This window comes from Myotis brandtii, unplaced genomic scaffold (genome assembly GCF_000412655.1).
Source record: "Myotis brandtii unplaced genomic scaffold, ASM41265v1 scaffold456, whole genome shotgun sequence".
NCBI classification, from domain to species: Eukaryota; Metazoa; Chordata; class Mammalia; order Chiroptera; family Vespertilionidae; genus Myotis; species Myotis brandtii.
In genome coordinates, this window is record NW_005367431.1 from 5,577,855 (window position 1) to 5,587,331 (window position 9,477).

Genomic DNA, 9,477 nt, shown 5'->3' on the forward strand with positions numbered 1-9,477 from the left:
AACCAAGGTACATGCCCTTGATCGGAATCAAACCTGGAACCCTTCAGTCCGCAGGCCGACACTCTATCCACTGAGCCAAACCGGTTAGGGCTTTACTCATATTTTACAATGTCTGGGCAAGTCGTTGGAGCCCGCTCGGCCTCAGTTTCCTTATCTCTAAAATGGGAAAAATGCCTTCCTCACGAGGTTGTTTTGAGAATTCATGAGATGGTGCATGTAAAAGGGCTTTGTAAACTGTAAAGTTGAACAAGTGTAAGAGATTATGTTTTTGCACCCCCACTCCCCCTTCTCTCTCACCAGGCTGAATTCTTCAAAGACAGGAAGGAGTTTTATTAACCTTTGTATCCTCAGCATTGAATGTGTAGTCATAAGTTTAATAGCAATGGCGATAAGGTGATAGTGATAAGAACTTTTATTTCTTGAACACTTAACTGTGTGTGGAGCTCTGAGCTAAGTGCATTTCATGGAAAGGTGAGTGATAGACATTTAAACATGTTTGGTTCCCTCTGCTGATTATTTAAGGTGAAGCGGTTGTTTTACTTTCTCTTGGCAAGTTCTGTCTTCCATACCGCAAGCAAATGATTTTATGTTTGGTTCCCTCTGCTGATTAAAGGTGAAGCGGTTGTTTTACTTTCTCTTAGGCAAGTTCTGTCTTCCATACCGCAAGCAAATGATTTTTTGTTGTTGTTTTTTAATTTTTGGAGACAAATTGATTTTATTCTTGGTTCTTATACATTGTCTGGCCAGTCCAGAGGAGTAACAATGAGAGCAGTTTTTAGTTTCTTTATTTTTACAATGGGGCTAATGATCAACTTGCCTCATGGAAATGTGTTGCATAAATGACAATAACTTTCCCTTACTCCTCTCCCATCTGCACACACCCTTCCCTCGGAGAAGATGGTGGCAACAGGGCAAGATGATTAAACTGGGAAGCAGAGCTGAGTCCCTTAACTATTTGTTTCTTTGGGGCACAAGGTGGCAGATCTTTCTGGAGTAATTCCCCAGTTCAGAGGCCCTCCAAGTCCTGCTCCTTCAGAAAATCTCCCTTATCTGCCGTAGCACCAAAGATTCAACTCACCCAAATGCCACATGCCCACCCCCTATAATTATGTGTTGCATATTCCAAGTAGATACAAGTCCTGGAAGGCAGGGTTATGTGTCAGTGGTTTGATTTCTATTTTTCCAAGCACTTCCTTATATCATCTTATTTAATCGTGTATAAACCTTTCAAAGTCCTCAAGTCACAGATAGGGGAGGGCAGCTAAGGCCCAGTGAAGACCTTGTTAAGGCCACAGAGTGAGTGACAGGACCAGTCCTGTGATCCCAAACCTGCCAGGAGCCTGCCTGAGCCTAGGGACTCTCTGAGCATCTTGACACCAGGCTTTGTGCTTGGTGCTCACAGTAATTTTGTAAAGCAGGCGCTGTCCCCATTTTCAAGATGAGGAAACTGAGACTTGGACAGGCAAAATAACTTGCCCAAGTCCAACAGCAGTAAGGGACAGAATCATGATTTGATCAGGGCTGACCCCAAAATGTGCTTTTTACTTACTACCCTGAGGCCTCTGCAGCTTTGCTGTTTTGGAGCCTCAGAAAGACGGGCCTCTCGGAGTCTCTGCGACAGTAATGTTGTACCCCAATGCAAGAAGCGATTGCCAAGGCTGACCCCCACGCCCCCATCTCTCAGCCCCAGCAGCAGGGTCAGGGATTCGCAGAGCAGGACACATAGGCCCCTGCTGCCACCATGATCTGTATGGAGCGCCCCCCCCCTCAATCCCCAGAGCCCATTGTTTCTCCAGGAGACAATACAGATAAAGGACCCAGCCTAGTGGGCTGCCTGCATCAATCTGTAACCATGGAAACCCATAGGGAGACAATTCCAAAGCCCTCCCTGTCACCCTCCACCCTGCAGCTGTGGCTCCAGGAACCCAGCCTCCAGCAGGAGGGGCATGGCTGATAATTGCCACTCCTCCCCCCGCCACACACCACCACCAAATAGGACACAGCTGGGCTCCCCTCATCATACATCCTCCCCCCACATCCCCCAGTCCCAGAACTGTTGTTGGCAAAGGGGCCTTGGATGCGTTTAAGACCAATTTCCATTGCAAGAAGGTCAGTTCTAAGAGGTTCAGCAGTGGTTAGATATGTCCTTGGTCCCAGGGTTGGGCCCAGGGGAAAAAAGGGCTCAGCAGAATCCCTAACCATTGACCCGTCAACCAGGTCCCTGGGAAGGGCTTAGGTCCTCAGTGCGTGACTTCCCCCTGGTGGCCAGTTGCTGCAATTGTCAGCTGAGGCGCTGGAGAGGAACAAACATTGTTACTTCTTCCTGGGTATCTCCTGTGCTCCAGATGCCCACACATATTAGATCTAATCATCACAACCGCCCTGTGAGGTGGTGTTCTTATGCTTAGACACGCTGAAGACGAGGCTTTCAGAGGCTATCCAAGAGGAAGGATACAGAGCAGAGAGGTCAAGAGGGTGAACCCAGACTACCCTGGCTCAAATCCTGCTCCACCATCACCAGCCCTGTGACCTTAGGCTAACCACCTAAACTCCCTGAGTCTCAGTTTCTTCATCTCTAAAGTGGGAGTGACAACAATACATACCTCATAGGGGTGTGATGAGGATCCTAGGAGTTGAGATTTATAAGGCTTCAGATCTGGGGACCGGCACATAGTAAATAAACAAAATCCCAGGCCCTGACACTCCAGTTGTGTGCTTTCGGGCATATCATTGAGCTACACCTGGCCTCAGTCGCCTCAGCTGTAAAATGGGGCTAATTATGACTTTCCTCATAGGGTTATGGTGATCATTGATGTGGATTTGGGGTGCCGCCAACCTCGCTTTGCTACTATTAGCATTGTTTGTTTTGGATCTGCCTTTGGCGGGGAGGAATGATTATGGGGGCAGGGGGGATAGATGAAGTTAGAAATTGAGAAGTTATGCTTCTCCACAGGCCAGGAGAAGGAGGTACAGTACCTGAGACCTTGGCCCCCCCATTTTTCCCCAGGCAGAATCACAGAGAGACTCTGACGGTGTGGCCAGAGACTTTCCTGGGAAGAGATTGGGAGTGGCCTTTCAACTGTTCCAAAAACCTTTCACTGAGTTCACTTCAATAATCAGTTGTTGAGCTTCTACTCTGCAATGGGCACTGGGCCGCATATTGGGGTGTGAAGGTAAAGAAGAAACGGATCTTCTTAAATCTGGTGGAGAGGATAGAACAGAACAGCAGTTGTCATGTTATTGGTGGGGAGCACTCCTTGTCCCCACCTGCTGCTGAGGAGAGTGCATTTCTTGGGGTGCTGCTGGAATAAGGATTTCCAGGGGCCCCCATGGGAGGATGAGGTATTGTAGAAAGCTTTACGTCTGTGGAATTACACCCTGACTTTCCAGGGTCCCATTTCCCTTTGTCCCAGCACAGAGGATGTGTCGCTGTGACTTCAGTAGGGCTAGAATTAAAGCCATTGCCCAGAGCTTTCGTTCCATGCCCCCACAGTCCAATACAGCACCAGGCTAGCCGAATCTGTGTTCCCAATTGCAGTCCATCAGTCCACTGCGTGTGAAGTCCCTATGGCCATGGGGCTATGGAGAACCTGGGTGAATGCAGGGAGGCAGGAGCAAAACCAAAGGAACCAGAGAGCCAAGAGAGAGGGAGAATTCCTTTGTCTAGGGCAGCGGTTCTCAACCTGTGGGTCGCGACCCCTTTGGCAGTCGAACGACCCTTTCACAGGGGTCGCCTAAGACCATCCTGCATATCAGATATTTACATGACGATTCATAACAGTAGCAACATTACAGTTATGAAGTAGCAACGAAAATAATTTTATGGTTGGGTCACAGCATGAGGAACTGTATTTAAAGGGCCAGAAGGTTGAGAACCACTGGTCTAGGGGATTGTGTATTCCCAAATTTTCGAGGGTTTGCAGTGGCCCTGTCCCCTCTGGCCAATGACCTGTGTTCCCAGGTTTGACTGACAGGCATCTTCCCTTTGTGATTCTGACTTTACTGCAGGACCATCTATCTTCCCCTTTGTCCAGTCCCTCCCCCCAGTAATCTGCAGGGAATGGGCCAGTGGTTCCTGGGGAGTGTAAAGCTGCAGCTTCCTGGTGAAGCTGCCCAAATGGCAATGCCTATAATATCTGGCCTCCCTTTGGCTCATTTCCTATCCTCCTATATAATAAAAGGCTAATATGCAAATTGTCCTCTCAACAGGGAGTTCGACCAGGGTGCAGGGCTGGCGGCCAACCACCTGTGGCCCCTCTCCACCCCAGCCTCAGACCCTCCCCCGGGCTGGCCCAGCTCTATGGGGCAGGCTGGCAGGACCCCACCTGTGCACAAATTTGTGCACCGGGCCTCGCTAGCAAATCACAACGGTATCAATTACAATGTGAAATGATGGCAGACTGAAATTCCTAACAGGAGGTGGGGAACAAGGTCAGAGTCAGCTTCTGAGCCAGATTCCAACAATTGAATGTCTTACTATTTCAAATGAATTCTGAGTCTTATTTTTGAATGTAATTAATCTGTATTATTTTTTTAAATATCTATTTTTTATTGATTTCAGAGAGGAAGGGAGAGGGAGAGAGAGAAAAAACATCAACGATGAGAGAGAATCATTGATCAGCTCCCTCCTGTACCCCCCACATTGGAGATGGAGACTGCAACCCGAGCATGTGCCCTTGACCTGGAATCAAATCATGACCTCCTGGTTCACAGATCGACGCTCAAACACTGAGCCATGCTGGCCGGGCTGTATTTTTTTTTTTTTTTTTTAATAAGAGAAAGATTTTTTAAATAAGATCTGAAGCCTTCTTTTTTTAATATGTTTTTATTTAGAAAGTTACAGAGTTATTTAGTAGAAATGAGCCCGCTGGGCTGCATAGGCTCAGGAAACAAGTTACAGAAGCAAAAGAAGGGCCCTTGGAGCTAGAGAAAAAGGCAAAGGTAATGCACCTGGTGGAGAAGAGAGGGAGGAAGGGGAAGTGCAGGCAAGCTCCTGAGAGGGAGGTCGCTGGTCTGGAGTCTTGATTTTGTTGTCCCAGGTTTCAATTCCGTTAGTCTGAAACAGTGGTCGGCAAACTGCGGCTCGAGAGCCACATGCGGCTCTTTGGCCCCTTGAGTGTGGCTCTTCCACAAAATACCACGTGTGGGCGCGCACGTACAGTGCGATTGAAACTTTGTGGCCCATGCGCAGAAGTCGGTATTTTGTGGAAGAGCCACACTCAAGGGGCCAAAGAGCCGCATGTGGCTTGCGGGCCGCAGTTTGCCGACCACTGGCTCTGAAGAGTTAGAACATACCCATTTTTATTGATGTTGTGTGAGATCGTGTGTGCGTATGGGGCACACAGCATTCTCAATGACTTGTGTCTGAGGGCAGGCCATTTTTTCCTGCTGGAGAACAGCATGGCCAAAAACAGGGAGAGCAGGAATGTCTGAAAAAGTGGGTATGATCAGAGCCTAAGGTCCTCCTCCCCCAACACCCCCTCCCCTCTGTGAAGGGGGCTGCAGATCAGACGGGCTGGGGGTGCGGTGGCCAGGTCTCAGGGGGAACTACTTGCCAGATCTTAAGCTAGAGAGTAACAAGGTCAGGTCTTCATTTTTAAGAGTTCCAGCAGGAAAAAGGAGGAATACATTGGTAATCACAGGAATTATAGTGGCTTCCCCCAAGCTCCTATGGGCAACTATTGGGACCTGAATCGGATTGCCCGCCCCCCGCCGCCCCAATGTGGGGCCACTACCACAGGACCAACATCTGTGAAAAACATCTCCAGAGTCTGGAAACCTCTGGAAAGAGCCTGGCCAATCTGGTAGCCCTGGCCTTCTAGCAGGGTTGCATCTTTCTCGTCCTTTTCCTTCTCCCCAAGCCCATAGACTGAGGGTTAACGTGACTAGAAAACCTCACAGGCTTTTGGCAGGTGCTGGCGCTCACCGCTAGATGGCAGCCTTAGGCCTTAAACCCCGTCGGCTTCCACCCAAAGACTGGAGGGAAGGGAAAAGGAACTGACACAGGGAGGATATACGGCCACCCTCTCGCGCGTGCATCATTATCTCTATTTTTACAGTTGAGAAAACTAAGCGTCCAAGAGGCGAAGCCACTTCCCAAAGTCTCATAGATAAGCAGACACGGTAGAACTCTGCTTCTCTGACCTCAGCTTCCTTACCCTGAGATGAAACTGACCCACCTCTGGCAACACTAATCTCCTTTCCGGCTCTATAGATTTGTCTAATCTGGACATTCCGCGTAAGTGGAATCAGACAGCATGGGTTTTGTGGCCTTTTGTGTCTGGTTTCGTTCACTTGGCATCATGTTTTCAAGGCTTATCCATGTTGTAGCGTGTTTCAGCGCTTCATTCCTTTTTCATGGCAGAATAATATTCCATCGTATGGGCACACAACATTTGTTTCTCCATTCATCAGTTGATGGACATTTGGGTTGTTTCTGCTTTTTGGTTATTTTGGATAATGTTGCTGATCATTCATGTACACGTTTTTGTGTGAACATGTGTTGTCAGTTCTCTTGGGTATACACTGGTATCTAGGAGTAGAATTCCTGGGTTGTCAAACTGTTTTCCAAAGCGACTGCACCAATTCACATTCCCACTAGCAATGTAGGAAGGTTTTAGTTCCTCCACATCCTGGCCAAACACTTGTTATCGTCGGTCTTTTTGGTTATAGCTATCACAGTGGGTGTGAGTCTTGTTGTGGTTTTTATTTTCATTTTCCTAATGACTGATGATGTTGAACATCTTTTTATGTGCTTATTTGGTCTCTGTGTATCTTCTTTGGAGAATTGTCCATTCAAATTCTTTACCTTCTCAGTACATTTTGGTAATATGCTACACACACACACACACACACACACACATACACGTACATTCACATACCATCCCAGATTTACTTCAGCCATCACAATAGCCCTATGAGACAGCCCATTTCTCAGGTGAAGGAATTGAGGCCCAGAGTAGTGCAATGCTATGCTCCAAAGCACACAGCTTTAGGAGTGTCAGGCCCAGAATTTTTATTTCACAAACATTCATGTCATATTTACTATGTGTCAGTCCAGAGAACCCATGAACCTCACATTCCAACAATTTTCCGGTAAAAGTATTGTTATCACTAACAGAGCTACTCTGAAGTAGCCACTTGTTTCTTTTCTTTTTTTTTAAATAACCTTTTCTCTTCAATTATCAAAGGAATACATGCTTATTGTAGAATAGGCAGAAAAGCTATACAGAGAAGCACAAAGAAGATGGAGCACAGACACCCCTCCCTTCCTTCTCACAGCTCCAATATGGTTCTCTCTGATTTGGGATCCGTGTGAACAGGTGACACACTGGGGAGCCCCGGACAGGAGCTGTGCCTTCGGGAAGCTAATATTCAGCTTTCTGTGTTTTGTTTGTTTGTTTGTTAGTCCTCACTGGAGTATATTTTTTTCATCGATTTTAGAGAGAGTGGAAGGGAGGGGGGTAGGAAGGAGAGAGAGAAACATCGATGTGAGAGAGCCACATCAATTGGTTACCTCTCACATGTGCCCCACCAGGGTGGGGAACCTGCAACCCAGGTACGAGTCCTTGACAAGAATCAACCCTCAAAACCTTGGGTTTGAGAGCCGATGTGCTAACCACTTGGCACACCGCCAGGACAGCATTTTGCATTTGATCTGTAGGACTTTGAGGGAACCTGAGGCGTTTTTCAGGAGAAGATACACCAGAGATGAGGACGGTTGCTATGGGGGCTTTGCCAGGGCGTTGGGCCTGACTGGGACAGGGCTTCTTCCTTTACCAGCTGTGCAACCTCAGGCAAGTCACTTAATATCCCCCAAGCCTTGTTTTTTCTTCTGGAAAATGGGACTATGCATCCCTAACTTATCTAGTTGTGGGCACACTGTCCATGCCCAACAATGTCTGCAGCACTGGAACCCCTGATTCATTGGCAGGACTTACCCTCCTTTACATGGGTATTTTATTTAAAATGCCTCAGTGCCTTGGGAGACAGATCTGAGTTCTGATCCTGGTTTCATCTTTAATCAGCCCTCAGTCAAGTCCTTTTACTAGTACATTTTTGAGCCTCATTTCCTCATCTGTCCAAATTGTCCCTATGTTATAGGGTAGTTGGGAGGTTTCAACATAATAATGCATGCAAAGTACCTGTCTGAGTACTTTACACTGAGAAAGTGCTTGGGAAATATTAGCTACTAGAGGCCCGGTGCACGAATTGGTGCACCAGTGGGGTGCTTCGACCTGGCCTGTGGGATCGGGCTGAAACCGGCTCTCTGACATCCTCCAAGGGGTCCTGGATTGTGAGAAGGTGCAGGCCAGGCTGAGGGTACCCCACCGGTGCACGACCAGGGCCGGGGAGGGACACAGGAGGTTGGCCAGCGGGGGGAGGGACCACGGGAGGGCTCCAGGGTGTGTCGGGCCGGTTTCGCTCAGTCCAGATCAGCAGGACCCCAGCAGCAAGCAACCTACCAGTCAGAGCTTCTGCCCCCGGTGGTCAGTGGACATCATAGTGAGCGGTTGAGCGGCCTTAGCATATCATTAGCATATTACGCTTTGATTGGTTGAATGGATGACCAAGGACTGGACACTTAACATATCAGGTTTTTATTATATAGGATTACCACCATCCTCACTGACTTATTAGCGATTACCACCATCCTCAAGCCCTGTATGTCTGGCACTCCCCGGGAGGAGGGCGCAAAGGTGAAAACAGGGCCTGGGTCCTGCTCTCCAGGGGTTTGACGTTTCACTGGATTTCTGAATTCAGACTCCTCGCTCCTGCCACTCTACCATTGGTGCTGGGCCTTGACGGATGGATCAGATTTGAGCACATGGGGATGGAAGGGAGGAGAGGCCTTGTGGATATGAAGCCATGTCCGCAAAGCCTGGGAACTAAGAAAGTGTGGAGCATGTCAACATTAAGAAACGTCCAAACCTGTAGAGAATTTTTATGAGTTAATTTGAGCCAAATTCACAGCATCTGCTGGGGAGCCAGATTTCAAATGCTCTGGAGAATAAGAGTTTTGCAGCTTCTTTTGTGCATGTGAACGTCCGTGGAGGTGAGAGAAAGCAACAGGGGGCTTGGACTTAGATTATAGGATGGTTAGCAAGATTCTGTGCTCTCTTGAGAGTTAATACCCCCTCCCAGGGGTATTACATCTGGTTGAGATTAAAAGTGTGTTTACCTAGATGCCCAACAACAATGGACAGGCCTTGCTTAAAACCTTTCACTGAAGAAGTCACAAGTTTGGGGCATGACTACCCACCATGACCTGCCCAGTTAGAAATTTATGATCAGGTCGCCCTGTGAGGTTACTCTCCATAGAACCCCCTTTTTTTTCATCCACAGGTATGAATGGAAAACTGCAAGTATTTTATTTTTAAAATATTTCTTTTACTTATTTTTTAATATATTTTTATTGATTTCAGAGAGGAAGGGAGAGGGACAGAGAGCTAGAAACATCAATGATGAGAATCATTG